The sequence below is a fragment of the Bubalus kerabau genome, chromosome 3 (genome assembly GCF_029407905.1).
Source record: "Bubalus kerabau isolate K-KA32 ecotype Philippines breed swamp buffalo chromosome 3, PCC_UOA_SB_1v2, whole genome shotgun sequence".
NCBI classification, from domain to species: Eukaryota; Metazoa; Chordata; class Mammalia; order Artiodactyla; family Bovidae; genus Bubalus; species Bubalus kerabau.
In genome coordinates, this window is record NC_073626.1 from 53,012,203 (window position 1) to 53,039,728 (window position 27,526).

The 27,526-nt window shown below is 48.2% G+C and overlaps 1 long non-coding RNA gene across 18 annotated transcripts; it reads left to right on the plus strand.

Annotated features, from left to right (window-relative positions):
- The first annotated feature begins 342 nt into the window (after positions 1–342).
- On the plus strand, positions 343–17,315 carry LOC129646103 (uncharacterized). 18 transcript variants are annotated; one of them, XR_008711695.1, is made up of 8 exons: positions 343–943; positions 1,319–1,376; positions 3,127–3,241; positions 7,829–7,884; positions 8,171–8,333; positions 12,421–12,544; positions 14,513–14,619; positions 14,961–17,315. It is a non-coding gene; the product is annotated as an uncharacterized LOC129646103 (long non-coding RNA). The 18 variants fall into 18 exon arrangements; XR_008711699.1 differs by having other exon boundaries at positions 344–943; positions 3,167–3,241; XR_008711701.1 differs by lacking the exon at positions 343–943 and adding an exon at positions 1,023–1,090.
- The last annotated feature ends 10,211 nt before the right edge of the window (positions 17,316–27,526 follow it).

A 27,526-nucleotide genomic window follows, 5' to 3' on the forward strand; every position in this document is an offset into this window, starting at 1 on the left:
GCTGCGGGCACAGAGAGCCTGATTCCCGCTGTGCAGCGCTGAGTCTGGGCGGCTAAGCAACAGCTTGGGAATGCAGCCTGGGGCGCTTCCCTTCCCTCTGACAGAGCTCTCCTTCGGGCCCTAAGCCCTCTGCAAGGAGGCATGGATCATAAGTGCAAAGGGAAGGGAAGAGCGGAGCTGAGGCCAGAAAGGCGCCCGCCAGTGACGTCTCCCCCACTTCCGCCGTCTGTTCCTTCCCCTGCGCGAAAGCTAGAAGCTGGGAAGGGTTTGGCGAGGCTCGCCCAGGCAGAGCAGCCTCTTGGTCGGGGCTCTGCGATATCGCGCCTGGAAGCAGATCTGGAGCTCAGCCGGAGTGGAAGCTCATTCGGTCCTTCCCAATACAGGCTGGCAAGCACCCGACGGCGGCCTGACTCTATTCTCCCGCGTGCTGGGAGTGGGCTTCCAATCCTGGGCACAGAGCACTGCCTGGAGCTCTCTGCTCAGGGGCTGGTTCCCCTGCGTTGGGACTGTGCTAGGGAGCCCAAAGGCACAGGGGAAGGCCCCAAACCACATGCACACGACTCTGCTCTGGAGCTGAGCTCCAGGGAAGCCCAGTCTGTAAGGCGCTTTCTGGGCACAAACGGAGGAACACTCTGGCTGTGGAGCTCCCTCCCCAAGCAGGGGCACTAGGACCCTGATTCCCTCCGTTTAGCGCTGAGTCTGTGTTGCCAAGCAACAGCTTGGGAACGCAGCCTGGGGCACTTCCCTTCCCTCCGTCACAGCTCTCCTTGCGGTAGGCCTTGGTAGTTTGCATACAATAGGGCAATAAGCCCTCTGCAAGTTGGCCTGGCTCCTAGGTCCAAAGGGCAGGCCAGAGCGGAGCTGAGACTGTCAGGCTCCAGACACATCTCCCATACTCCTACATCCTGCTCCTACCCGGGCGTGAACGCTAGAAGCTGGGAAGGTACGGAGAGCGCGGCAGGGGCGGGGCGAACGCGGGCGGCGCGGGGCGGGGGTCGGCTCCTGGCCGGGGTGGGGGCGGGCTTCCCAGTTGTGCTTTCGGAGGTGGACACTGAGGCTGAAAACGCGCCGGGAGCGCACCCGGGACGGGGTAAACTCGGGCTGCGCGGGTCGAGATTCCGATGGCTTTGGGTGGGGGTCGGTCCCAGTTGTGCTCCTGGGGGTCGCCACTGCGGCTGGGAACGCGCCGGAAGCGCGGAAGGGGCGGGGCTAACCCTGGCGGCACGGGGCGGGGGTCCGATCGTGGCGGGGATGGGGAGGGGTTCCCAGTTGTGCTCTCGGGGGTCGCAACTGCGGCTGGGAACGCCCATTTCGTCAGCTCCTAGGTCCCCAAGGATCGCCATCCCGTGGGTGCAGTAGAGGGCTGCGGACCACAGGTAAGCAGGGAACCAAGTATTCCGCCGTCTGTTGGCACATTCTCGGAGCTCACCAACCTGGCGGTCGCAGAAAGGCCTTGCCTTTGGGGTCAAGGCCTTTACCGCTCCACCCCTCTGCTGAGAAATCTCAGAGTCACGCGGTTTTTCCAAGCAGCCTAGTGTCCGCTGGAAGTCCAAGGGACAGAACACTGAACTCTGGCCGGCTGGCCCAGCCCTGCTTCTGGCACTTTGTAGGCCAGCGGGCCCTGGAGCACCTGCTGGGATGGGAAAGGGAAGGGTCCACGGATTGCACCCTAGAAACTTAGTAGGGTGCATGGATTTCAAACCCTGGTGGCCGCCCAGGCAGCAAAGAAGGGGGGAGGGCACCTTACTGCAATTTCATGGCAGAATCTGTGGTTGTCCAGCTGCGTGGGCCTTTTCATGAGGACCCTGTGCAATAAAAGTTTGGTGTTTTGGAACTGAATAATTAGAACGTGTAAAAACTTTAAATTATGTGGTGGTGTAATTAAAAAACAAAACAAAACCAAACCAAGCTCCAAGTGTTGTGCAAATGGAGGCTTAAATATTGAAGGCCTGTTTTCCTTCCACTGTGGCATTCTATCAAGGAGTGCGCGGGATTTTTTTTTTTTTTTTAAGAAAAGTGTTTGAAGTGAGGGAAACAGGAAACCCAGAGGTGCCCCTGTAGTTTGGGGAAGGCCTTAGGAGGTCACTTGGAAATGCTGCTGGCTGTGGGGGAGGGGGGCAGATGGGCTGTGCAGGCTTGTCCTTTGCATGCATGTTCTTGTGTGTGGAAACCCAGCTTGGAGCCATCTACTAATGTGTAAGAATTTCTCAGACAAACCTTGAGCTAAGCAATGCATTTTTTCCTAAGGAAATGTTTGTCTTAAGCGATGTAAATATCCTATGTATTTCCGCTAGACTCTGGCTTCAGGTCGGTTCCCCCAAAAGGCTCAGAAGCGACTTGAACAAAACAGTATGTTTTCCTCCTACCTTGTTCTCCTCATCTATGTTAAGGAAATGCTATATTTGCCTGGAATACTGCCTTTCTTCAAGATTCATGTCAATCAGTGTTTGGCCCCGGATGACTCACCTGCTGCCAATGTGACCTCAAGGCATGTCGTGGGGGAGGGGCCTGGTGCCATTCCCTGAGACAGTGCCTTTCTTTCCTTAGCTGACTGCTAGTGCCTGTAGAATATCTGGCTAAAGACCAGCAGGGGGTACTCTTACTACCCGCCCCACCCCGCCTGGAGTCTAAGTCAGCAGCTTTCTCTATCTCTTTAATACTTTAATAACACTTGATGACACAAAAGCTCTGAGCGATCAAATCTTATCGAATCTTCATTTCAGATTGAAGATGCATTCCATGGTATTGCCATCTTAAGTCTTTCCATCGTTATGGAATATCTGTCCATGTATTCAGGATAGTTTTCAGCCAGGGTGTATAATTTCCAGTGTGCCAGTCTTGTCATCCTCGTTACATCCATGGCAAAGTGTTTTATTCATGTTGATATTATTGAAAGGGAATTTTTTTTTAATTCCTTTTCAGATTATTATCTGCTAATGTATACAGATAAAAGTGTGTAATCATTCATTTTTATCAGTTTGGACATCTTGATAGTTGTCTTTAATTTCTTTTCTTTCTGATAATTTAAGATTATCCTGGGACATATATGTAATGCCTCACCCCTAAATTCAGACATGTGTTAAAAGAACTTCGGTCCTTTTATTTATTTATTTATTTATTCTTTAGCATTGAAATCGTTTTGACTATGCTGGGTGTTTGTTGCTAGATGGAAGAAGCTAGGACCTCTAGACTGCAGTCTCTCATCTCTTGCTGACCTCTTGTTGGCATCTGCAGAAACCTGGTAGGTGGGAGCTTGTTAGTTCCTTGTTCCTTATCAGAACCTCCTGTGGTAAGTGTTTTCTCTTCTCTGTTGCCTGGTAAGGGTGGGTGGTCATGGGCATCCCAAAGTTGGCTAGAAGTCAATTATTTAGGCAGGATTGCACATAGATATGGGAGAAGGTAATGGCACCCCACTCCTGGAAAATCCCAAGGACGGAAGAGCCTGGTAGGCTGCAGTCCATGGGGTCGCTAAGAGTCGGACACGACTGAGCAACTTCACTTTCACTTTTCACTTTCATGCATAGGAGGAGGAAATGGCAACCTACTCCAGTGTTCTTGCCTAGAGAACCCCAGGGACTGCGGGGCCTGGTGGGCTGCCATCTATGGCGTGGCACAGGGTAGGCCTGAACTGAACCACTTAGCAGCTGCAGCAGCAACAGCAGCAGTGCATAGATATCAAAGGGGATGAGAACAGTCAGGTAGGATCACATGTGTCACCGTGAAACAATACTTCTCCTCTTAGCCAAAGCTAACAAAAGATTTCTGTTCTAGGTCAACCTAGAAGAGATCACTTAAGAGCTAAAGAAACTTAAACTCCATTAGCAAACGCAGTTCAACATCTCAAGAAAACTTGTGCTAGGCACAAAACTCTTTTCTGGGGGGTCTACTTTCCCTGCAACCTCCTTATCCCATTCTGTACCCATTCCTTTGCTTCTCCCATCCTGAAACTACCACCTGTAAGACAGAATTACTTCGTTTTCCTTCTTAAAGTGTGATTGCATTTCATACCTTCTTGTAATAACAAGTCATACATTTCCCTTCAGCAACCAAGAACTGACTCTTATATTGGCATTCGATAGATTGGTGAAGATACCTATCAGTGATAATAGCGCCCACCCTGCTTCATGCAAGAACAGAACAAAACAAAACAAAACAAAAAAATTGCTTTCTTACATTTAATATGTAAGGATGGTGCCAGTCACTATTCATGCAGAGTCAAAAATCTCTTTTGTTTCTGTGTAAAAGGGAGGTCCTTTCAAGTCGTGAGTGTTTCAGAACTTTCATTTCTTTGGAAATGACCTAGCTATTCAATACACTGGCGTCACTTAGTTTAGCACAAGGATAGAAACTCGGGGAACCAAAACACCTGGAGAAACGTTTGTCAGTTCAGTTCAGTTCAGTTGCTCAGTCGTGTCTGCCTCTTTGGGACCCCGTGGCCTTCAGGACGCCAGGCTTCCGTGTCTGTCACCAACTCCAGGGGCTTGCTCAAACTCATGTCCATCGAGTCAGTGATGCCATCCAACCATCTTATCCTCTGTCGTCCCCTTCTCCTCTGCCTTCAATCAAGACTATGAGAGGCAGATATTTTAGAGTATAATTATTGTTAAGGGTTTGTCTAAAACCTCATATCACATTTACATTTTTTACTTTTGTTGTTGTCGTTTCCAGGTACTTTCTTGCTGACTAACGAGCTTGTGACGGGTATAACAATAGAGCAATTTTTACCTCAAAAGAAACCTAGGCACTATAAACAGGTTGTGCTTAATGTTGTCGACTCTTAGACATGTCTAGAGTGGAGGAGCAAAACCAAAAACACTAGCTATTTCCTATTGACTAGTTCCCAGCTCACGGGACTCTGACTTCCATTTAGGTCAATGTTTTCTTGGATTCCCAGGAGTTTGATTTGGAAGGGCTGCCTTGTCTTGAGACCATTGAAATCAGAACTCAGAACTTGAGCAATATTATCAAAAACCACAAGGCTCACACTGACACATACCTAAATCCAGAGAGACAGACAAGACATCTTCCAGTTTTCCGCCTGAGATTTAAAATATTTCTTTGAGCCGGTCTTCTGGGGAGTGGGGAGGGGGGTGGGGCTGGCAGCGAGGCAGGCTTGGGTAACAAGCTAATTGTTGGTCATTGCATATGCAAAGAACCAGGTTTCCGGGTTCCAAGGAAAAAAGTTTCCTTGGTAACCAACTTTGCCTGGTTCTATAGAATATCATGGCCCTCCTAGGTCAGGCCATCTTGCCTTTCTGTAGTCCTCGTTGGATCCCTAAATCATAGACAGCTTGGATTGTCTCTGTGGGGTGGATGTATTGTCCTCGTGTTTGACCTGGCGGCAGTAGCGAGGTCCGAGAGCCTCTGCTGGAACCGGGCGCGGGGGCGTGGGGGCGGGGCTCACCGGGAGCCCCCGGTGAAGGTGGGCAGCCGCCAGGGGCCGGGCGAACCCGGGCGGCGCGGGTCGGGAATCGGGTCGTGGCGGGGGTGGGGGGCGGTCCCAGTTGTGCTCTCGGGGGTCCCCACTGCAGCTGGGAAAGCACCGGGAGCGCGGGGCGGGGGTCGGCTCCTGGCGGGGGTGGGGGAGGCCTTCCCAGTTGTGCTCTCGGAGGTGGCCACTGCGGCTGGAAACGCGCCGGGAGCGCGCCCGGGGCGGGGTAAACCCGGGCCGCGCGGGTCGAGATTCCGATGGCTGTGGGTGGGGGATCGGTCCCAGTTGTGCTCCCGGGGGTGGCCACTGCTGCTGGGAACCCGCCGGAAGCGCGGCAGGGGCGGGGAGAACCCTGGCGGCGCGGGGAGAAGGGTGGGGTCCGGTCGCGGCGGGGGTCGGCTCCTGGCGGGGGTGGGGCAGGGCTTCCCACTTGTGCTCTCGGGGTCGCCATTGCGGCTGGGCACGCCCATTTCGTGCGCTCCTGGGTCCTCAAGGATCGGCATCCAGTGGGCGCAGCGGACGGGTGCGGACCACAGGTCAGGGCACTGGGACTGCGTGGAGCGGGGAACCACGTATTCCGCCCTCTGTTGGCACATTCTCGGAGCTCCCCCACCTGGCGGTCGCAGAAAGGCCTCGCCTTTGGGGTCAAGGCCTTTACCCCTCCACCCCTCTGCTGAAAAATCTCCGAGTCTGCGCGGTTTTCCCAAGCAGCCTAGTGTCCGCTGGAAGTCCAAGGGACAGAACCCTGAACTCTGGCCGGCTGGCCCAGCCCTGCTTCTGGCGCTTTGTAGGCCAGCGGGCCCTGGAGCACCTGCTGGGATGGGAAAGGGAAGGGTCCACGAATTGCACCCTAGAAACTTAGTAGGGTGCATGGATTTCAAACCCTGGTGGCCGCCCAGGCAGCAAAGAAGGGGGGAGGGCACCTTGCTGCCCTTTCATGGCAGAATCTGTGGCTGTCCTGCTGCGTGGGCCTTTTCATGGGGACCTTGTGCAATAAAAGTTTGGTGTTTTGGAACTGAATAACTAGAACGTGTAAAAAGTTTAAATTATGTGGTGGTGTAATTCAACACAAAACCAAACCAAACCAAGCTCCAAGTGTTTGGCACAGGGAGGTTTAAATATTGAAGGCCTGTTTTCCTTCCACTGTGGCATTCTATCAAGAAGTGTGCGGGATTTTTTTTTTTTTTTTTAAAGAAAAGTGTTCGAAGTGAGGGAAACAGGAAACCCAGAGGTGCCCCTGTAGTTTGGGGAAAGCCTTAGGAGGTCACTTGGAAATGCTGCTGGCTGTGGGGGAGGGGGGCAGATGGGCTGTGCAGGCTTGTCCTTTGCATGCATGTTCTTGTGTGTGGAAACCCCACTCGGAGCCATCTCCTGATGTGTAAGCATTTCGCAGACAAACCTTGAGCTAAGCAATGCGTTTTTTCCTAAGGAAATGTTTGTCTTAAGCGATGTAAATATCCTATGGATTTCCGCTCGATTCTGGCTTCAGGTCGGTTCCCCCAAAAGGCTCAGAAGCGACTTGAACAAAACAGTATGTTTTCCTCGTACCTTGTTCTCCTCATCTATGTTAAGGAAATGCTATATTTGCCTGGAATACTGCCTTTCTTCAAGATTCATGTCAATCAGTTTTTGGCCCCGGATGACTCACCTGCTGCCAATGTGACCTCAAGGCATGTCGTGGAGGAGGGGCCTGGTGCCGTTCCCTGAGACGGTGCCTTTCTTTCCTTAGCTGACTGCTAGTGCCTGTAGAATATCTGGCTAGAGCCCAGCAGGGCGTACACCCCGCCTCAAGTCTAAGTCAGCAGCTTTCTCTATCTCTTTCATACTTTAATAACAGTTGATGGCACAAAAGCTCTGAGCGATCAAATCATATCGAATCTTCATTTCAGATTGAAGATGCATTCCATGGGATTGCCATCCTAAGTCTCTCCATCGTTATGGAATATCTGTCCATGTATTCAGGACAGTTTTCAGCCAGGGTGTATAACTTCCAGCGTGCCAGTCTTGTCATCGTCAGTACATCCATGGCAAAGTGTTGTATTCATGTTGACATTATTGAAAGGGAATTTTTTTAATTTCCTTTTCAGATTATTATCTGCTAATGTATACAGATAAAACTGTGTAATCATTCGTTTTTATCAGTTTGGACAGCTTGAGAGTTGTCTTTAATTTCTTTCCTTTCTTATACTTTAAGATTTTCCGGGCACGTACATGTACTGCCTCACCCCTAATCTCAGTCATGTGTGCAAAGAACTTCTGTCCTTTTATTTGTTTATTTATTTGTTGCAACATTGAATTCGTTTGGACTATGCTGGGTCTCTGCTGCAAGATGGAAGTCGCTAGGACCTCTGGACTGCAGTCTGCCATCTCTTCCTGACCTCTTGTTGACCTCTGCAGAATCCTGGTTGGTGGGAGCTTGTTAGTTCCTTGTTCCTTTACCAGGACCTCCTGTGGTAAGTGGTTTCTCTTCTCTGTTGCCTGGTAAGGGTGGATGGTCATTGGCATCCCAAAGCTAGCTAGAAGTCAGTGATTTAGGCAGGCTTGCGCATAGATATGGGAGAAGGCAATGGCACCCCACTCCAGTACTCTTGCGTGGAAAATCCCATGGACGGAGGAGCCTGGTAGGCTGCAGTCCATGGGGTCGCTAAGAGTCGGACACCACTGAGCGACTTCACGTTCACTTTTCACTTTCATGCATGGGAGGAGGAAATGGCCACCCACTCCAGTGTTCTTGCCTAGAGAACCCCAGGGACTGCGGGGCCTGGTGGGCTGCCGTCTACGGGGTCGCACAGAGTCGGACACGACTGAAACGACTTAGCAGCAGTGGCGGCGGCGGCGGCGGCGGCGGCGGCAGCAGCAGCAGAAGCAGTGCATCGATATCAAAAGGGTTGCGAACAGTCAGGTAGGATCACATATGTCACCGTGAAACACTACTTCTCCACGTAGCCAAAGCTAACCAAAGATTTCTGTCCTAGGTCCACCTAGAAGAGATCATCACTTAAGAGGTAAAGAAACTGAAACTCCATTAGCAAAGGCAGTTCAACCTCTCAAGAAAACTCGTGCTGGGCACAGAACTCTTTCCTGGGGGTCCACTTTCCCTACAACCTCCTTATCCCATTCTGTACCCATTCCTTTGCTTCCCCCATCCTGAAACTGCCACCTGGAAGACAGAACTACTTCGTTTTCCTTCCTCAAGTGCCATTGCATTCCACATACCTTCGTGTAATAACAAGTCATGCATTTCCCTTCAGCAACCAAGAACTGACTTTTCTATTGGCATTCGATATAGCGCGCCACCCCCCACCAACAAGAACAGAACAGAACAAAACAAAACAATTGCTTTCTTACATTTAACATGTCAGGATGGTGCCAGACACTATTCATGGAGAGTCAAAAATCTCTTTTGTTTCTGTGTAAAAGGGAGGTCCTTTCAAGTCGTGAGTGTTTCAGAACTTTCATTTCTTTGGAAATGACCTAGCTATTCAATACACTGGCGTCACTTAGTTTAGCACAAGGATAGAAACTCGGGGAACCAAAACACCTGGAGAAACGTTTGTCAGTTCAGTTCAGTTCAGTTGCTCAGTCGTGTCTGCCTCTTTGGGACCCCGTGGCCTGCAGGACGCCAGGCTTCCGTGTCCGTCACCAACTCCAGGGGCTTGCTCAAACTCATGTCCATCGAGTCAGTGATGCCATCCAACCATCTTATCCTCTGTCGTCCCCTTCTCCTCTGCCTTCAATCAAGACTATGAGAGGCAGATATTTTAGAGTATAATTATTGTTAAGGGTTTGTCTAAAAGCTCATATCACATTTACATTTTTTACTTTTGTTGTTGTCGTTTCCAGGTACTTTCTTGCTGACGAACGAGCTTGTGGCGGGTATAACAATAGAGCAATTTTTACCTCAAAAGAAACCTAGGCACTATGAACAGGTTGTGCTTAATGTTGTCGACTCTTAGGCATGTCTAGAGTGGAGGAGCAAAACCAAAAACACTAGCTATTTCCTATTGACTAGTTCCCAGCTCACGGGACTCTGACTTCCATTTAGGTCAATGTTTTCTTGTATTCCCAGGAGTTTGATTTGGAAGGGCTGCCTTGTCTTGAGACCATTGAAATCAGAACTCAGAACTTGAGCAATATTATCAAAAACCACAAGGCTCACACTGACACATACCTAAATCCAGAGAGACAGACAAGACATCTTCCAGTTTTCCGCCTGAGATTTAAAATATTTCTTTGAGCCGGTCTTCTGGGGAGTGGGGAGGGGGGGTGGGGCTGGCAGCGAGGCAGGCTTGGGTAACAAGCTAATTGTTGGTCATTGCATATGCAAAGAACCAGGTTTCCGGGTTCCAAGGAAAAAGTTTCCTTGGTAACCAACTTTGCCTGGTTCTATAGAATATCATGGCCCTCCTAGGTCAGGCCATCTTGCCTTTCTGTAGTCCTCGTTGGATCCCTAAATCATAGACAGCTTGGATTGTCTCTGTGGGGTGGATGTATTGTCCTCGTGTTTGACCTGGCGGCAGTAGCGAGGTCCGAGAGCCTCTCTTGGCACCGGGCGTGGGGGCAGGGCTCACCGGGAGCCCCTGGTGAAGGTGGGCAGCGCGCCAGGGGCGGGGCGAACCCGGGCGGCGCCGGTTGGGAATCGGGTCGTGGCGGGGATGGGGGGCGGTCCCAGTTGTGCTCTCGGGGGTCCCCACTGCGGCTGGGAAGGAACCGGGAGCACGGCAGGGGCGGGGCGAACCTGGATGGCGCGGGGAGGTGGTGGGCTCCTGGCGGGGCTGGGGGAGGGCTTCCCAGTTGTGCTCTCGGAGGTGGCCACTGCGGCCTGAAAAGCGCCGGGAGCGCACCCGGGGCTGGTTAAACCCGGGCTGCGCGGGTCGAGATTCAGATCGCTGTGGGTTGGGGGTCGGTCTCAATTGTGTACCTGGGGTCGCCAATGCGGCTGGGAACCCGCCGGGAGCGCGGCAGGGGCGGGGCTAACCCTGGCGGCATGAGGCGGGGGGGGGGGGGGGGGGGGGGGGCGGGGGGGGGGGGGGTCCGATCGCGGCGGGGGTCGGCTCCTGGCGGGGGTGGGGAGGGCTTCCCAGTTGTGCTCTCGGGGGTGGCCTTTGCGGCTGGGCACGCCCATTTCGTGAGCTCCTGGGTCCCCAAGGATCTGCATCCAGTGGGCGCAGCGGAGGGGTGCGGACCACAGGTCAGGGCACTGGGACTGCGTGGAGCGGAGAACCACGTATTCCGCCCTCTGCTGGCACATTCTCGGAGCTCCCCAACCTGGCGGTCGCAGAAAGGCCTCACCTTTGGGGTCAAGGCCTTTACCGCTCCACCCATCTGCTGAAAAATCTCTGAGTCTGCGCGGTTTTCCCAAGCAGCCTTGTGTCCGCTGCAAGTCCAAGGGACAGAACCATGAACCCTGGCCGGCTGGCCCAGCCCTGCTTCTGGCACTTTGTAGGCCAGCGGGCCCTGGAGCACCTGCTGGGATGGGAAAGGGAAGGGTCCGCGAATTGCACCCTAGAAACTTAGTAGGGTGCATGGATTTCAAACCCTGGTGGCCGCCCAGGCAGCAAAGAAGGGGGGAGGGCACCTTGCTGCCCTTTCATGGCAGAATCTGTGGCTGTCCTGCTAAGTGGGCCTTTTCATAGGGACGTTGTGCAATAAAAATTTGGTGTTTTGGAAATGAATAATTAGAATGTGTAAAAAGTTTAAATTATGTGGTGGTGTAATTCAAACAAAACAAAACAAAAGCAAGCTCCAAGTGTTTGGCACAGGGAGGTTTAAATATTGAAGGCCTGTTTTCCTTCCACTGTGGCATTCTATCAAGAAGTGTGAGAATTTTGTTTTGTTTTATTTTTTTAAGAAATGTGTTCGAAGTGAGGCAAACAGGAAACCCAGAAGTGCCCCTGTAGTTTAGGGAAGGCCTTAGGAGGTCACTTGGAAATGCTGCTGGCTGTGGGGGATGGGGGCAGATGGGCTGTGTAGGCTTGTCCTTTGCATGCATGTTCTTGTGTGTGGAAACCCAGCTTGGCGTCATCTTCTGATGTGTAAGCATTTCACAGACAAACCTTGAGCTAAGCAATGCATTTGTTCCTAAGTAAATGTTTGTCTCAAGCGATGTAAATATCCTATGTTTTGTGCTAGACTCTGGCTTCAGGTCGGTTCCCCCAGTAGGCTCAGAAGCGACTTGAACAAAACAGTATGTTTTCCTCCTACCTTGTTCTCCTCATCTATGTTAAGGAAATGATAAATTTGCCTGGAATACTGCCTTTCTTCACAATTCATGTCAATCAGTTTTTGGCCCCGGATGACTCACCTGCTGCCAATGTGACCTCAAGGCATGTCGTGGGGGAGGGGCCTGGTGCCAATCCCTGAGACAGTGCCTTTCTTTCCTTAGCTGACTGCTAGTGCCTGTAGAATATCTGGCTAGAGCCCAGCAGGGCGTACACCCCGCCTCAAGTCTAAGTCAGCAGCTTTCTCTATCTCTTTTATACTTTAATAACAATTGATGAGACAAAAGCTCTGAGCGATCAAATCATATCGAATCTTCATTTCAGATTGAAGATTCATTCCATGGTGTTGCCATCTTGTTTTTCCATCATTATGGAATATCTGTCCGTATATTCAGGATATTTTTCAGCCAGGGTGTATACTTTCCAGTGTGCCAGTCTTGTTATTCTCGTTACATCCATGGCAATGTATTTTATTCATGTTGACATTATTGAAAGAGAATTTTTTTTAATTCCTTTTCAGAGCATTATCGGCTAATATATACAGATAAAACTCTGTAATCATTCATTTTTATCAGTTTGGACAGCTTGATAGTTGTCTTTAATTTCTTTACTTTCTCATACTTTAAGATTTTCCAGGCACATACATGTACTGCCTCACCCCTAATCTCAGTCATGTGTTCAAAGAATTTCTGTCCTTTAATTAATTAATTTATTTATTTATTTTTGTAACATTGAAATAATTTTAACTATGCTGTGTTTTGTTGCTAGATGGAAGTTGCTAGACCTCTGGTCTGCAGTCTCTCCCGTCTCTTGCTGACCTCTTGCTGACCTGTGCAGAATCCTGGTTGGTGGGAGCTTGTTAGTTCCTTGTTCCTTACCAGGACCTCCTGTGGTAAGATGACTCATGCAGGTGTTTTCTCTTCTATTTTGCCTGGAAGGTTGGGTGGTCACTGGTTCAGTTAACAGAGTGTCTTTTGGTTCTCTGGAATAAGGTCCTTCACACAGTCAATGTATAAAATTGTAAAAGTCAATATTTGAAATAATGTGTATTCCTATTTGGTAATTTGGCTTTTTTGTTGTGTGTTAGAACTCATCACCAGACCAAAAGTCATGTAGAGCTTTTGTTGTTTTCTCAAATTGTATAGTTTTTTAAATGGAATTCCGGTGTTAGTTGCAAAGTTTGTGCTTCTGTTCATTTCATTTTTTTTAATAAACAGTTATTTATTTCTAGTTGATTGATCACTGCTTTACAATATCGGTTTGATTTGTCATACATCCACGTGAATGAACCATAGACGTACTTGTGTCCCCTCACTCTGGAAACTCCCTCCCACATCCCATCCATCCCCACCTCTCTAGGTTATTACAGAGCCCCAGTTTGAGTTCCCTGAGTCCTAACAGCAAATCCCACTGGTTGTCTACTTACAAATGTTGGTGTACATGCATCCATGTTGCTCTCTCCATTCCCCACCCTGGTCCGTAAGTCTGTCCTCTATGTCTGCATCTCCGGTGCTGCTATGTGAACAGATTCGTCAGACCCATCCTTCTCGATTCCATGTTTTCCTCTTTCTGACTGACTTGCCTGTTTAATCCGCTCTCGGTTCATCCCCTTCCTTAGAGCGGACTCAAATATGTTCCTTTTTATGGCTGCATTCCATCCAGGCTCTGACTGTTGCTTAGCCGTGTTTTGAGGAGGGTCATGGAGCCATTGTGCTCCATTTCAGTTTGGGCTTCCAGTCTGAATGCTCACAGCAGAGCTGCTTGTGGGTGAGCCCTCTGAGGTCTGTGAGCATGGGGCTGCCCGCTCTTCCCTGGTGGGAGCTCTGTCTCCTCAGGACCCTCAGGACTCGGGCTCCGGGGTTATGGGGCTGAATCCCAGCTGAGAGGAGAGGGGTTGCCTCAGTGCCCGCCAGCAGGGAGACGCTGCAAGAGGGGAAAATGAGGACGAAGTAGATGTTTCCTGTGTCCAGCTGAGCGCTGACCGGAGGTCCATCTCAGAGCACGCGGGGGGTGGGGGGGTGGGTGGGGAGAGCTCCATGTACAAATGGCAGGTTTTCAGTTCGATTTCTGTTCGATGGCCTAGAGGATGACCTTCGCAGATGTTCTTCTGAGTAGTTGGCCAGTTTTCCTGTCCCTGTTTCTTCAGAAGAGTGTCCTTTCCTCTTGGCTCATTCCTTTGATTTTCATGAACTGACCACGTCCATGTGGGTTCACTCCTGGGCTCTCTCTTCTTTCCTGGAGTCCCTGTGTCTGTGTTCCTGCCAGTTCCTCACTGTGGTGGTTACTACAGGGCCGTGCTGTAGTTTGAAGTCGGAGAGGAAGATATCTCCAGCAGTGATCTTCTTTCTCAGAGTCTTCTTGGCCCTTTAAGGTCCTGTTCAATATTAGCAGCCTACTAGTAGGAGTATTTCTGTTTCTGTGAAAAGGCCATTGAATATCATTTTGTGATGGCAGTCAGTGTATTTGTTGATGGCTTTGTTTGAAATGGGCATTTGAATTCCTCTTGTTCCAGTGTTTGAGCGTGGTGTCGTTTTCTGTTTATTTGTGTTTTCTTTGGTTTCTTTATCAGTGCTTTCTAGTTTTCTGACTACTGGTCTTTTATGTCCTTGATTAAGTTTGTTGCTAGATGTTTTATTCTTTTGGGTGCAATTATAAGTGAGATTTTCTTAATGTTTGTTTCTGTTTGTTATTAGTTTATAGAAATGCAAGTGATTTTTATATATTGATTGGGATTGTAAGTTGTAGTAGTTTCTATGATTGTAAATTGATCGAAAATTATTCAACTTTACTGAATGTAGTCTAACAACTTTTTGTGAAGTTATGGGGAACATTTTATTTGCAAAATCTGTTTGTTCTGCAGACCCAAGGCACAGTGGTTACTAATAGAGTTCCCACAGTACTTCTTCATTCCATGTGGACTCCTACAAGGACAGTGGAGCATCACAGCTTCCCTTGAACTTCGCCTGTGTAAGTCTGAACTCTATAGAAAATTTTCTGCCTGTCTAATTCGATTTTCTTTTATGGTATCGACTTGTTTGTTTTGAAACATAATTTCCTTTCTGGGTAAAATGTACAGAAAACTCCTAGCAAAGGGAAAAAGTGCTCGCATTTGCCACATCATCTAAATCACTCTATGTGTTTTATCCAAAGTGGGTGCATTCTCCTGCAGAACCTCCACATAATCTCCAAAATCAGGACATCATTTGGTTTCTGCATTATAATGTAATCCACAGCCCCACTTCCCTTTCAGCAATTGTTCAATTTTATGAATATATCTTTTCTTCCCACCCACCCCCCCCTTTTTTTAGGAATGCTATGGAGATGTACGTTGATTTGGACAAACTTGATGGACTTAGAGCAGACGGTGAATATGGGATCTGTGTGGCCTTTTCTATATGGATATTTTTCGCTAAAGATGGTTTTAATGTTTATTCATGTTATAAACCGTGTGAATCCTGCATTCTTTTTTTTCTCCATAGTAATTAAAAATAAATAACATGCCATTTACCATTTAGCTATTTGTAAGCATACAGTGTTGTAGTATGAACTCCCTTTCCTTGTTTTGCACACCGGTTTATTATGTGTACCTCGTGCGTGCTTTGAAGAAACTCAGGAAACTGAGTCAGTGACTGAAATGGCCCAAGATATCACGTTAGATACCATCTTCATCTAAAACCAAACCAGGGGCTTCCTGGTGGTCCAGTAGCTAAGACTAGACACTCCCAAAGAAGGTGACCCAGGTTCAATCCCTTTTCCGAGAACTAGATCTCCCATGCCACAACGCAGAGTTGCATCCTTTACCTAAGTATCTGGCTGGCTTCAATGAAGGTCGATCTGGTGCAGCCAAATACAAAAAAAAAAAAAAAAAATCAATATTAATAAAAATAAAACCAAAGGAAAGGAAGGATATGGTCGTTCTACAGATTTACATCTTAGGTTTTCCTATTGATTTAAAAAAAAGGGGTTTCACAAGACTGTCATCCTTCTATCTGGTATATGCCGAGGATTCCTTTGAAATGAGATTTCTCTTGTAAATGTGACTCACAGAAGAGCCATCTTGAACGTGGGTGTGAGAGATGAGCATGTGTCCTCTTAAAAAAAAGAAAGTTAATTAGGTCCAACTAATTTTCATGCTGAAGTGGTATATTTTGGGGTAGCATTTGCTTCCCTTCACTTTGGATGTATCCCAATTTGCTTACACAGTCATCGCCCGAAGACATCCTGATATTTGAAAGTCTTTAGCTGTTAGAAGTAGAGCTGTGTGTAATTGTGTGATACTTTTTGTCTGGACACTTTTTCAAAGCTGTTTAGTAAGTGCTAGGCGTGTAGTGTTCAGGTCACAGGTGAGCCTTGTTTAGCTGTGGAAAAATCCAGCTAAGTTTCTCTGGCACGTGGGATCTTCCTGGGTAAGGGATCGAACTTGAGTGTCTTGCATCGTCACGCAGATTCTTTACCACTGAGCCACCAGAGAAGCCCTGCGCCCCCTCCCCCATTTTTGAGCTTACTGGATCTAATAGGTGTGCAGTGCTACTTCACTGCTGTTTTACCTTGTAATTTCCTAATGACATATGATTTTGAGTATTTTTGATATGCTGATTTACTATCTGTATCTTTCATTTGACCAGGAGTTCAGATTTACACACTTTTAATGATGTTGTTTGTTCCAGATATTTTGGTATATTTGGAGTACGATCCTTTATCATATATGTATTTTGTCAATACATTTTTCTGTGGCTTGCGTTTAAGTTGTGTGAAAAAGGTTTTTCACAGTTTAAATTTATAATGTTTTAAAGTTCATGTTATAATTTTTATGTCCGTTTTTGGATAGACTTTAGTGTGTTTTTTTTTTATTATTAAATTTCATAAGCAGAACTAAGGTACTGTAGATACAGTTTTAAGCAAAGCTGAGGTACCATAGATACAATTTTGCCTTTTGTCTGTTGAGACGTTTGAGTGAGGTTGGTATACATTGTAAAATTATATCTACATTCATTTGACTGGATATGACTTCCAATTATTTGTATAATCGGTTTTGGAGATGTCATGAGAAGTCAGTTTCCCCAAGGGAAACTGGGCGGGTTCTCTGAAACATGAACTGTCTTGGATCCCTGGGAATCACTTTCTGTTTTTCTGGCTTTGGACTTGACTTGTTTGGATATTTCATACTAGTGGAATCACGGAACGTTTCTCCTTTTTTGGTCTGGTTTATTTCACGTAATATAATGACCATAAGGTTCGTCCACATTGTGGCATTGTCAGAATTACCGACTTTGAAGGGCCGAATCAGATTCCATTGTGTGTCTACCACAGTTTGTTTATGGAACTGGCTGTCCATGGACACTTAGATTGCCTCCGTTTGTTGGCCAGTGTGAATCACGCTGTTGTGACTATGACTGCAGCAATATGCATTTTTTCAGCCCCTTTTCCAAACCCTTTGGGTACATAGCATGAATTAGAATTGAAATATCTGTTTGTTCCATGTGTTAGTTTTGGAGTAATTTCTGTAGTGTCTTGCGCAGTGGCAGAACCATTTCAGTTTATCTTTTTGTATGGTAGAATACTGTTCAAGCTTTTGAATATACCCTGTGATGCATATTCATTCACCCACCGATGGACACTTGAATGGGTTCTACCTTTGGGCTATTGTGAATAAAGTTGCTATGAATATTTGTGTACCAGTTTTTGTTTGAAGTATTAACAACTACATAGTACTACGTATAAAAGAAACCACAAGGACCTACTCTATAGTTTCAGAAACTGTATTGAATATCCTATGATACGTATAATGGAACAGAATCTCCAAAGGAATATATGAAAAAGACACAATACCTTGATAATTATTGTGCCAACACTGTGTATTTCTACACACCACTAAAATATTCACATTCGTAAGTATATTTCACTGCTTGGTTGTATAAAAATAGAGAATTCGAACAGAGAAGAAATAAACTTCCTGTCATTGCTCATCATCATTTATGCACTACTACTACCTGTAACACTCGTTGTATAAATAAGTGCTGGACTAGGAACTTACATTCGTCTAAACCAAGAGATGGTGAAGGGGTAAGGAAGTACAACTTACTGAATTCCTTAACGAAGGATTATGGAACTCTATGCACATGAAGTGAATGAAAGTCAAACGGTTTAGTTTAGCCACATTCTTCCTAGAGTGATGAGCTTCCACCCCAGCCAATGTTAGCTCACAATTAAATCCTGCAGTCATCTGGCCTCAGTGTGTGCTTCCTGCCATCCAGAACGCAAAAGTGAGGAAGTCCTGACAAAATCGTTGCTATTTTTCTTTTTTGGATTCATATTTTATCGCAGGGCTTGGGAAAAAGAGGGCCTAGCCTGTTTTCAGAGTTGCATCCCAAGGCTTGCTCTGGCGTGTTACCTATGTTGACAAACTGCTGATCCTGTTCAACAAAGGACAGTGATCTGCACGTCAGTATCTGTTGCTTGAGCTGGAATAGTAGGCATCCCTTCAAGTGCAGTCCTTCATGCTGAAGCAGGTCTACCTGAAGCAGTAGCATAAGATGAACACATTGATCATATAGACATTGCATCCCATGAATTTGTAAGAATTTTTCAGGTATACCCATCATCATTGGAGGAACCGACTTGTCCCAGTAATAACTGGAGTACCCAGCATAACAACAGTTCCTTGACTAAATAATATGCTTATGGTACTTCTTCCAGCGTTCTTTCTCCTACCTCGGTCATGAACAGGAGAAGCTGATGGCAGTGGTTCTTGAAATGTGTATCGATTCCTTGGCGGCACGGTCAGTAAATACTCTGCCTACCAGCGCAGGATATGGAAGTGATGTGGGTTTGATCCCTGGGTCGGGAAGATAACAATTCATACACTCGTTTTATGTGAACAAGTTTTATACTCATGAGTGTTCTTCTTCTGTATACAGAATATATAGGTGAACTATAAAGAAAGCTGAGCACAGAAGAATGGATGCTTTCGAACTGTGGTGTTGGAGAAAACTCTTGAGAGTCCCTTGGGTTGCAAGGAAATCCAACCAGTCCATCCTAAAGGAAATCCGTTCTGGGTGTTCATCAGAAGGACTGATGGTGAAGCTGAAACTCCAGTTTTTGGAGAGCTGACTCATTTGAAAAGACCCTGATGTTGGGAAAGATTGAAGACAGGAGGAGAAGGGGACGACAGCGGATCAGCGACCCAATGGTCACAAGTTTGGGTAAACTCTGGGAGTTGGTGATGGACAGGGAGGTCTGGCGTGCTGCGGTTCAATGGGGGTCGCAAAGAGTCGGACACGACCGAGCGACTGAACTGAACTGAACAGGAAAACAAATGCTGTTCAAGGACACTGAAAGAACCCTGATGTTGAAAAGCAGATCTGTATTGTGAGCAATGCTTAGAAATCCATGAGTTGACACATAGTATTACGCCTATCATCCTTGTAGTTCCCTCAGTGAAATATGTTGTGAAAAGCTCTTCCTTTGTGGTATAGATTCATGAAGAAGCTAAATAGCATGAATCCTTTACGTTGACAACTGTGATTTTAAATCTCCTGTGAATCCTATGTGACAACCACACATACCAACATGATTTATTAGTATTCTATCAATATTTTTAGTCCTACTGTATTTCAACTAAAAATGTCACTATACAATGGTACATGAAGTCAAGACATAAAATCAGGGCAAATACAAAATATTCCATCCTTTGAGAAAAGGAGCGAAAAAATATTGTGCTTTGACTATTGCATTTTTATGTAGTAGATCCTTAAGTATTTTATTCACCACACCCAACTGAATGGTCCACAAATGCTTCAGAGAGGAAAGGATTATTTCTCTTTAATAATGAGGAGTTCAACTGCTCTCAAAGCAAATACCAGACAGTAATCACCATGCAGGACAAAGTTGATTATTCATATTTAGATTACTCATTTGTTAGCTTGCCAAATGTTCTAGATCTGTTACCACATTTTTTTTTACATAATATCCACATGTGAAAGTGAAAGTGGCTCAGTGGTGCCTGACTCTTTGTGACCCCATGTACTATACAGCCCATGGCATTCTCTAGGCCAGAATACTGGAGTGGTAGCTTGTACCTTCTCCAGGGAATCTTCCGGACCCAGGAATGAAACTGGAGTCTCCTGCATTCAGAAAAATCATGTCCCTTGAATTTCTAGTTTACTGTATAGGACCACGGCAATGTGATTCCATAAAATTGTTTAGTTTCCTTTACGTTTCTCTTGTTTGATATAGATAGCAGCCTTTGGTTCTATCACTAGCATTGCAAGTAAAAAGAAAAAAAATAATTAGAGCTCCAATAGTATTTTTATCATTAACAATAAGTATAGCATAATGTGCCACCTAGCAACAGCTAGTGAGCCTAGGACTGTCTGGAACATTCTTGGATCCTGCGAGAAAACACCCTGTGTGCACCCCTTGATACCGGGCCTAGAGACCAAAATGTACATGAAAGGAAATAGTGGAGCTGACCAGAGTAATGCGCCCAAACATGTCTGACACAGTGCCGCAGCCTGCTCCTTCATGGGCAATGCCACTATAACCTAGGAATGTCATTACAAGGTTCACAGATGGCATGCGAGATGCTTGGCCCTGACACTGAGCTCAGCCCTGACTCTGAGTTTTGGTCCTCTGAGCAGATCTGGACGTCTCCCATTGTAGAAGCTAACCCGTTCCTTCCAAATACATGCTTGCAAACACACACCAGTTGGCTGCCTCTCCTTCCACAAGGGAGGCTTCATTTACACGCATTCTGTGAACTTCGCTTTCCAGCTGATGGACAAAACACTTATTGTAAGTATTTTCTCAGGGGCTGTTTCCCTGGGGCTGGGGCCGAGGTAAGAGACCCAAACTCATAGGGAAAGGCAAAACCACATCCACATGTCTTTGCTCTGTAGGTGAGCTCTAGTGTACATAAGCCTGTACATAAGCGAACACAGACACTCTGTGTGCGTGTTGCTGCATACCCAAAATAGGGCCACAAGGAGCCTCATGCTCTCCATGCAGCGCAGAAGCTGTGCGGCCAAGCAGCAGCTGAAGAATCCAACCAATTGCTCTTTTCTTACCTCTGACAGAGCTCGCATTGCCGTAGCCCTTGGCAGTTTGGAAACACTGGACACTAACCCCTCTCAAAGTAGGCCTGGGTTCTAGTTCGAATAGAAAGTCAATAGCGGAGCTGAGGACAGGAACGAGACAGTCATTTATCATACGCTCCCGCAGCCTGCTACTACAGGGACACTAACGCTAGAAGCTAGGAATGTCTTTGCAAGGAGCCCAAAGGACAGGGGAGAACCTCGACCCTGACTCTAGTATTTCAGTCCCCTGAGCAGATCTGAGGTTCTCCCGCTGTAGAAGCTAACCCATTCCTTCCAAATACAGGCTTCCTAACACAGGGCCAGTTGGCTGCTTGCTCTTCCACGAAGCAGGCTTCCTTAACTTGCAAACTGCGAATTCCGCTTAACAGCCTGGAGGAAAATCGCTTCTTGGAAGATTTTTTTTCAGAGGCTGTATCCCCGGAGCTGGGGCCAAGCTAGGGGTTCCATACTGACAAGGGAAAGCAAAACCACATCCAATGTCTTTGCTCTGGAGGACAGCTTTGGTGAGCCTAAGTCTTTCAGGAATATTTCTGGCTCCAACAGAGTCAAATTCTGAGTGTGAAACTGCACAGCCAAAATAGGGGAACAGAGAGCCTGATTCTCTCTGTGTAGCTTTGAAGCTGTCATTCAAACAACAGCTTGAGAATCCATACAATGCTCTCCGTTACTGCTAAGAGAATTCTCATTGCTGTAGTCCTTGACAGTTTGTAGAAATCCGCACCCAAACCCTTCTCCGAGTAGGCCTGGGTCCTAGCTCGGAACAACAGGCAACGGTGGAGCTGAGGCCAGTAAGGCACAAGTGAGGTCTCACACACTCTTGCAGCCTGATCGTCCAGGAGCAGTAAGGCCTCTTTTTCCCTGCAGGAGGCTCGCTTGCCTTGCCTCCTGTGAACTGCGTTTCCCAGCCTGGGCGAAAAGCTGTTCCTGGAGATCTTTTCTCAGGGGCTGTTTCCCTGGAGCTGGGTCGGACCTCGGGGGCCCAACTCACAGGGGAAGGCAAAACCACATGGACAGGTCCATGCTCTGTAGGAGAGCTCTAGTGAACCTCATCTCTCAGGAACATTCTTGGCTTCTACAGAGACACCTCTGTGCGTGAAGCTACACACCCAACATAGTGGCAAAGGGAGTCTGATTCTCTCCGTGGGGTGCTGATGCTTTGTGGCAAAGCACCTGCTAAGAATCCATCTGCATAGGCTTCCCTCACCTTGACAGAGGTCTCATTGCTGTAGTCCTTGGCAGTTTGGAAAGAAGCAGACCCTTACCCTTCACCAAGTAGGCCCTTGTCCTAGTTTGAATGGAAAGGCAATAGCTGAGCTGAGGCCAGTAAGGCGCCAGTCAAGTCTGACATATTCCCGAAGCCTGCTCCTTCAAGGAAAATAACGCTAGAATCTGGGAATGTCTTTGCAAGGCTGGCAAAGGGCAGTCAGGAACCTCGACCCTGCCTCTGGAATTTCTATCTTCTCAGCACATCTGGAGGTCTCGGTCAGGAGAAACTAACCCATTCCTTGCAAATATAGGCTTCCAAACACAGGCCGGTTGGCTGTCTCTTCTTGCCGAAGGAAGCTTGCTTATCCCACCTCCTGCGAACTCCGCTTCCCAGCCTGGGGGATAAGAGGTTCTTGGAGATCTTTTCCCAGCGGCTGTTTCCACGGAGCAGGAGCAGATCCTGGAGACCCACACGCACAGGGGAAGGGAAAACCGCATGGACAAGTCTTTGCTCTCTAGGAGTGCTCTAGTGAACCTCAGTCTATGGGGAATGTTCTTGGCTCCAACGGGGACATCTCTGTGTGGGAAGCTGCATACCCAACATAGAGACACAGAGACCTGATTCTTTCTGTGCAGCTTTGACGCTGTCGTTCAAACAACAAATTGAAAATCCATAGAATGCTCTCCCTTACCACTGAGAGAGTTATCATTGCTGTAGCCCTTGGCAGGTTCTGGAAATCGGCACACAAACACTTCTCCAAGTAGGCCTGGGTTCAAGTTCAGATGAACATGCAATGGCGGAGCTGAGGCCAGTAAGGCACCAGTCAGGTGTCACACACTCTGGCAGCCTGCTCCTCCAGGGACAGTAAGGCCTCTATTTCCCTTCAGGAGGCTCGCTTGCCTTACTTCCTGTGAACAGCATTTCCCAGCCTGGGCGGAAAGCTGATCCTGGAGATGTTTTCTCAGGGGCTGTTTCCCCGGAGTTGGGGTGGACCTCGGGGACCCAACTCACAGGGGAAGGCAAAACCAAATGGACAGGTCTATGCTCTTTAGGAGATCTCTAGTGAACCTCCTCTCTCAGGAACATTCTTGGCTTCTATCGATACACCTCTGTGTGTGTAGCTACACACCCAACATAGGGGCAAATGGAGCCAGATTCTTTCCTTGGGGTGCTGATGCTTTGTGGCAAAGCACCTGCTTGAGAATCCATCCTCTTAGGCTTCCCTTGCCTTCACAGAGGTCTCATTGCTGTGGCCCTTGGCAGTTTGGAAAGAAGAGGACCCTTACCCTTCATAAAGTGGGCCCTTGTCCTAGTTTGAAAGGAAACGCAAGAGCTGAGCTGAGGCCAATAAGGCGCCAGTCAAGTCTGACATATTCCCGAAGCCTGCTCCTTCATGGAAAATAACGCTGGAATCTAGGAATGTCTCTGCAAGGCTGGCAAAGGGCAGTCAGGAGCCTGCACCCTGCCTCTGGAATTACCGATTTCTGAGCAGATCTGGAGGTCTCCTTTAGGAGAATCTAACTCATTCCTTCCATATTGAGACTTCCAAAAACAGGCCGGTAGGCTGCCACTTCGTGCCCGAAGGAGGCTTGCTTTTCCTGCCTCCTATGAACCCAGCTTCCCAGGCTCTGGGAAAAGCGGATCTTGAAGATCTTTTCTCAGGGGTTGTTTCCACGGAGCTGGGGCTAAGCCCGGAGACCCAATCGCACAGGGGAAGAAAAACCACATGGACAAGTCTTTGCTCTCTAGGAGAGCTCTAGTGAACCTCAGTCTGTCCGGAACATTCTTGATTCATATGGAGACACCCCTGTGTGCGAAGCTGCATACCCAACATGGGGGCAGAGAGAGCCTGATTCTCTCTGTGTAGCTTTAAAGCTGTCGTTCAAAAAACACCTTGAAAATCCATACAATGCTCTTCCTTACCCCTGACAGAGTTCTCATTCCTGTAGCCCTTGGCAGTTTTTAGAAATCCGCACTCAAACCCTTCTCCTAGTAGTCCTGGGTCCTAGTTCGGAGGAACATGCAATGGCGGAGCTGAGGCCAGTAAGGCACAAGTGAGGTCTCACACACTCTTGCAGCCTGATTGTCCAGGAGCAGTAAGGCCTCTTTTTCCCTGCAGGAGGCTCGCTTGCCTTGCCTCCTGTGAGCTGCATTTCCCAGCCTGGGGGAAAAGTGGTCCCTGGAGATCTTTTCTCAGGGGCTCCTTCCCCGGAGCTGGGGAGGACCACGAGGACCCAACTCACAGGGGAAGGCAAAACCACATGGACAGGTCTATGCTCTGTAGGAGAGCTCTAGTGAACCTCATCTCTCAGGAACATTCTGGGCTCCTATAGAGACACCTCTGTGTGTGAAGCTACACACCCAACATAGGGGCAAATGGAGCCTGATTCTCTCCCTGAGGTGCTGATGCTTTGTGGCAAAGCACCTGCTTGAGAATCCATCCACTTAGGCTTCCCTCGCCTTGACAGAGGTCTCATTGCTGTAGCCCTTGGCAGTTTGCAAAGAAGAAGACCCTTACCCTTCATAAAGTAGACCTTTGTCCTAGTTTGAATGGAAAGGTAATAGCTGAGCTGAGGCCAATAAGGCGCCTGTCAAGTCTGACATACTCCTGTAGCCTGCACCTTCATGGAAAATAACTCTACAATCTGGGAATGTCTTTGCAAGGCTGGCAAAGGGCAGTCAGGAACCAGCACCCTGCCTCTGGAATTACTGACTTCTGAGCAGATCTGGAGGTCTCCTTTAGGAGAAGCTAACCCATTCCTTCCAAATAGAGGCTTCCAAACACAGGCTAGTTGGCTGCCTCTACTTGCCCGAAGGAGGCTTGCTTGTTCCGCTTCCTGTGAACTCTGCTTCCCGCCTGTGGGAAAAGTGGTTCTTGGAGATCTTTTTTCAGGGGCTATTTCAACTGAGTTGGAGCCGAGCCTGGAGACCCACACGCACAGAGGAAGGCAAAACCACATGGACAAGTCTTTGCTCTGTAGGAGAACTCTAGTTAACCTCAGTATGTGAGGAAAGTCTTGGATTCTAAGGGGATACCTCTGTGTGTGAAGCTGCGTACCCAACAAGGGGGCACACAGAGCCTGATTCTCTCTTTGCAGCTTTGAAGCTGTCGTTCAAACAACAGCTTGAGAATCCATACAATGCTCTCCCTTACCTCTGAGAGAGTTCTCATTGCTGTAGCCCTTGGCAGTTTTTACAAATCCGCACCCAAACCCTTCTCCAAGTAGGCCTGGGTCCTGGTTTCGATGGCCATGCAATGGCGGAGCTGAGGCAAATAAGGCACCAGTCAGGTGTCACACACTCTGGCAGCCTGCTCCTCCAGGGACAGTAAGGCCTCTTTTCCCTGCAGGAGGCTCGCTTGCCTTGCCTCCTGTGAACTGCGTTTCCCAGCCTGGGCGAAAAGCGGTTCCTGGAGATCTTTTCTCGGGGGCTCTATCCCCAGAGCTGTGGTGGACCTCGGGGACCCATCTCACAGGGGAAGGAAAAACCACATGGACAGGTCTATGCTCTGTAGGAGACGTTAGTGAGTCCCATCTCTTAGGAACATTCCTGGCTCGTACAGAGACACCTCTGTGTGTAAAGCTAGACACCGAACATAGGGGCACAGGGAGACTGATTCTCTCCGTGGGGTGCTGATGCTTTGTGGCAAAGCACCTGTTTGAGAAGCCATCCGCTTACGCTTCCCTCGCCTTGACAGAGGTCTCATTGCTGTGTCTCTTGGCAGTTTGGAAAGCAGCAGACCCTTACCCTTCACCAAGTAGGCCCTGATCCTAGTTTGAAAGGAAAGGCAATAGCTGAGCTGAGGCCAGTAAGGCACCCGTCAAGTCTGACATATTCCCGATGCCTGCTCCTTCATGGAAAATAACGCTAGAATCTAGGAATGTCTTTGCAAGGCTGGCAAAGGGCAGTCAGGAACCTCGACCCTGCCTCTGGAATATCTATCTTCTGAGCAGATCTGGAGGTCTCGTTCTGGAGAAGCTAACCCATTCCTTGCAAATATAGGCTTCCAAACACAGGCCGGTTGGCTGCCTCTTCTTGCCCGAAGGAGGCTTGCTTTTCCTGCCTCCTATGATCCCTGGTTCCCAGCATGGGGGAAAAGCAGATCTTGGAGATCTTTGCTCAGGGGTTGTTTCCACGGAGCTGGGGTTGTGCCCGGAGACCCACACGTACAGGGGAAGGCAAAACCACATGAACAAGTCTTTGCTCTCTAAGAGAGCTCTAGTGAACCTCAGTCTTTGACGAACGTTCTTGGCTCCTATGGGCACACCTCTGTGTGTGAAACTGTGTACCCAACATGGGGGCAGAGAGCCTGATTCTCTCTGTGCAGGTTTAATGCTGTCGTTCAGAAAACAGCTTGAGAATCCATACAATTCTCGCTCTTACCTCTGAAAGAGTTCTCATTGCAGTAGCCCTTGGCAGTTTGTAGAAATCTGCACCTAAACCCTTCTCCAAGTAGGCCTGAGTCCCAGTTCGGAGGAACAAGCAATGGCGGAGCTGAGACCAGTATGGCACCAGTCAGTTTTCACACACTCTGGCAGCCTGCTCCTCCATGGACAGTAAGGCTTCTTTTTCTCTGCAGGAGGCTCACTTGCCTTACTTCCTGTGAACAGCTTTTCCCAGCCTGGGCGAAAAGCTGTTCCTGGAGATCTTTCCTGAGGGGCTGTTTTCCCGGAGCTGGGGCGGACCTGGGGGACCCAACTCACAGGGGAAGGCGAAACCACATGTACAGGTGAGCACTCTGTAGGAGAGCTCTTGTGAACCTCATCTCTCAGGAACATTCTTGGCTCCTGTAGAGACACCACTGTGTGTGAAGCTACACACCCCACATAGGGGCAAATGGAGCCTGATTCTCTCCGTGGGGTGCTGATGCTTGGTGGCAAAGAACCTTCTTGAGAATCCATCCGCTTACGCTTCCCTCGCATTTACGGAGGTCTCATTGCTGTAGCCCTCGGCAGTTTGGAAAGAAGAAGACCCTTACCCTTCATAAAATAGGGCCTTGTCCTAGTTTGAATGGAAAGGCAATAGCTGAGCTGAGGCCAATAAGGCGCCAGTCAAGTCTGACATATTCCTGAAGCCTGCTTCTTCAGGAAGATAACGGTAGAATCTAGGAATGTCTTTGCAAGGCTGGCAAAGGGCAGACAGGACCCTGCACACTGCCTCTGGAATTACCGACTTCTGAGCAGATCTGGAGGTCTCCTTTAGGAGAAGCTAACCCATTCTTCCAAATAGGGGCTTCCAAACGCAGGCCACTTGGCTGCCTCTTGCTGTCTGAAGGAGACCTGCTTTTCCCGCCTCCTATGAACCCCACATCCCAGCCTCTGGGAAAAGCGGATCTTGAAGATCTTTTCTCAGGGGTGGTTTCCACGGAGCTGGGGCCGAGCCTGGAGCCCCAAACGCACAGGGGAAGAAAAACCACATGGACAAGTCTTTGCTCTCTAGGAGAGCTCTAGTGAACCTCACTCTGTCAGGAACGTTCTTGTTTCCTATGGAGACACCCCTGTCTGTGAAGCTGTGTACCGAACATGGAGACACAGAGTCTGATTCTCTCTGTGCAGCTTTGAAGCTGTCGTTC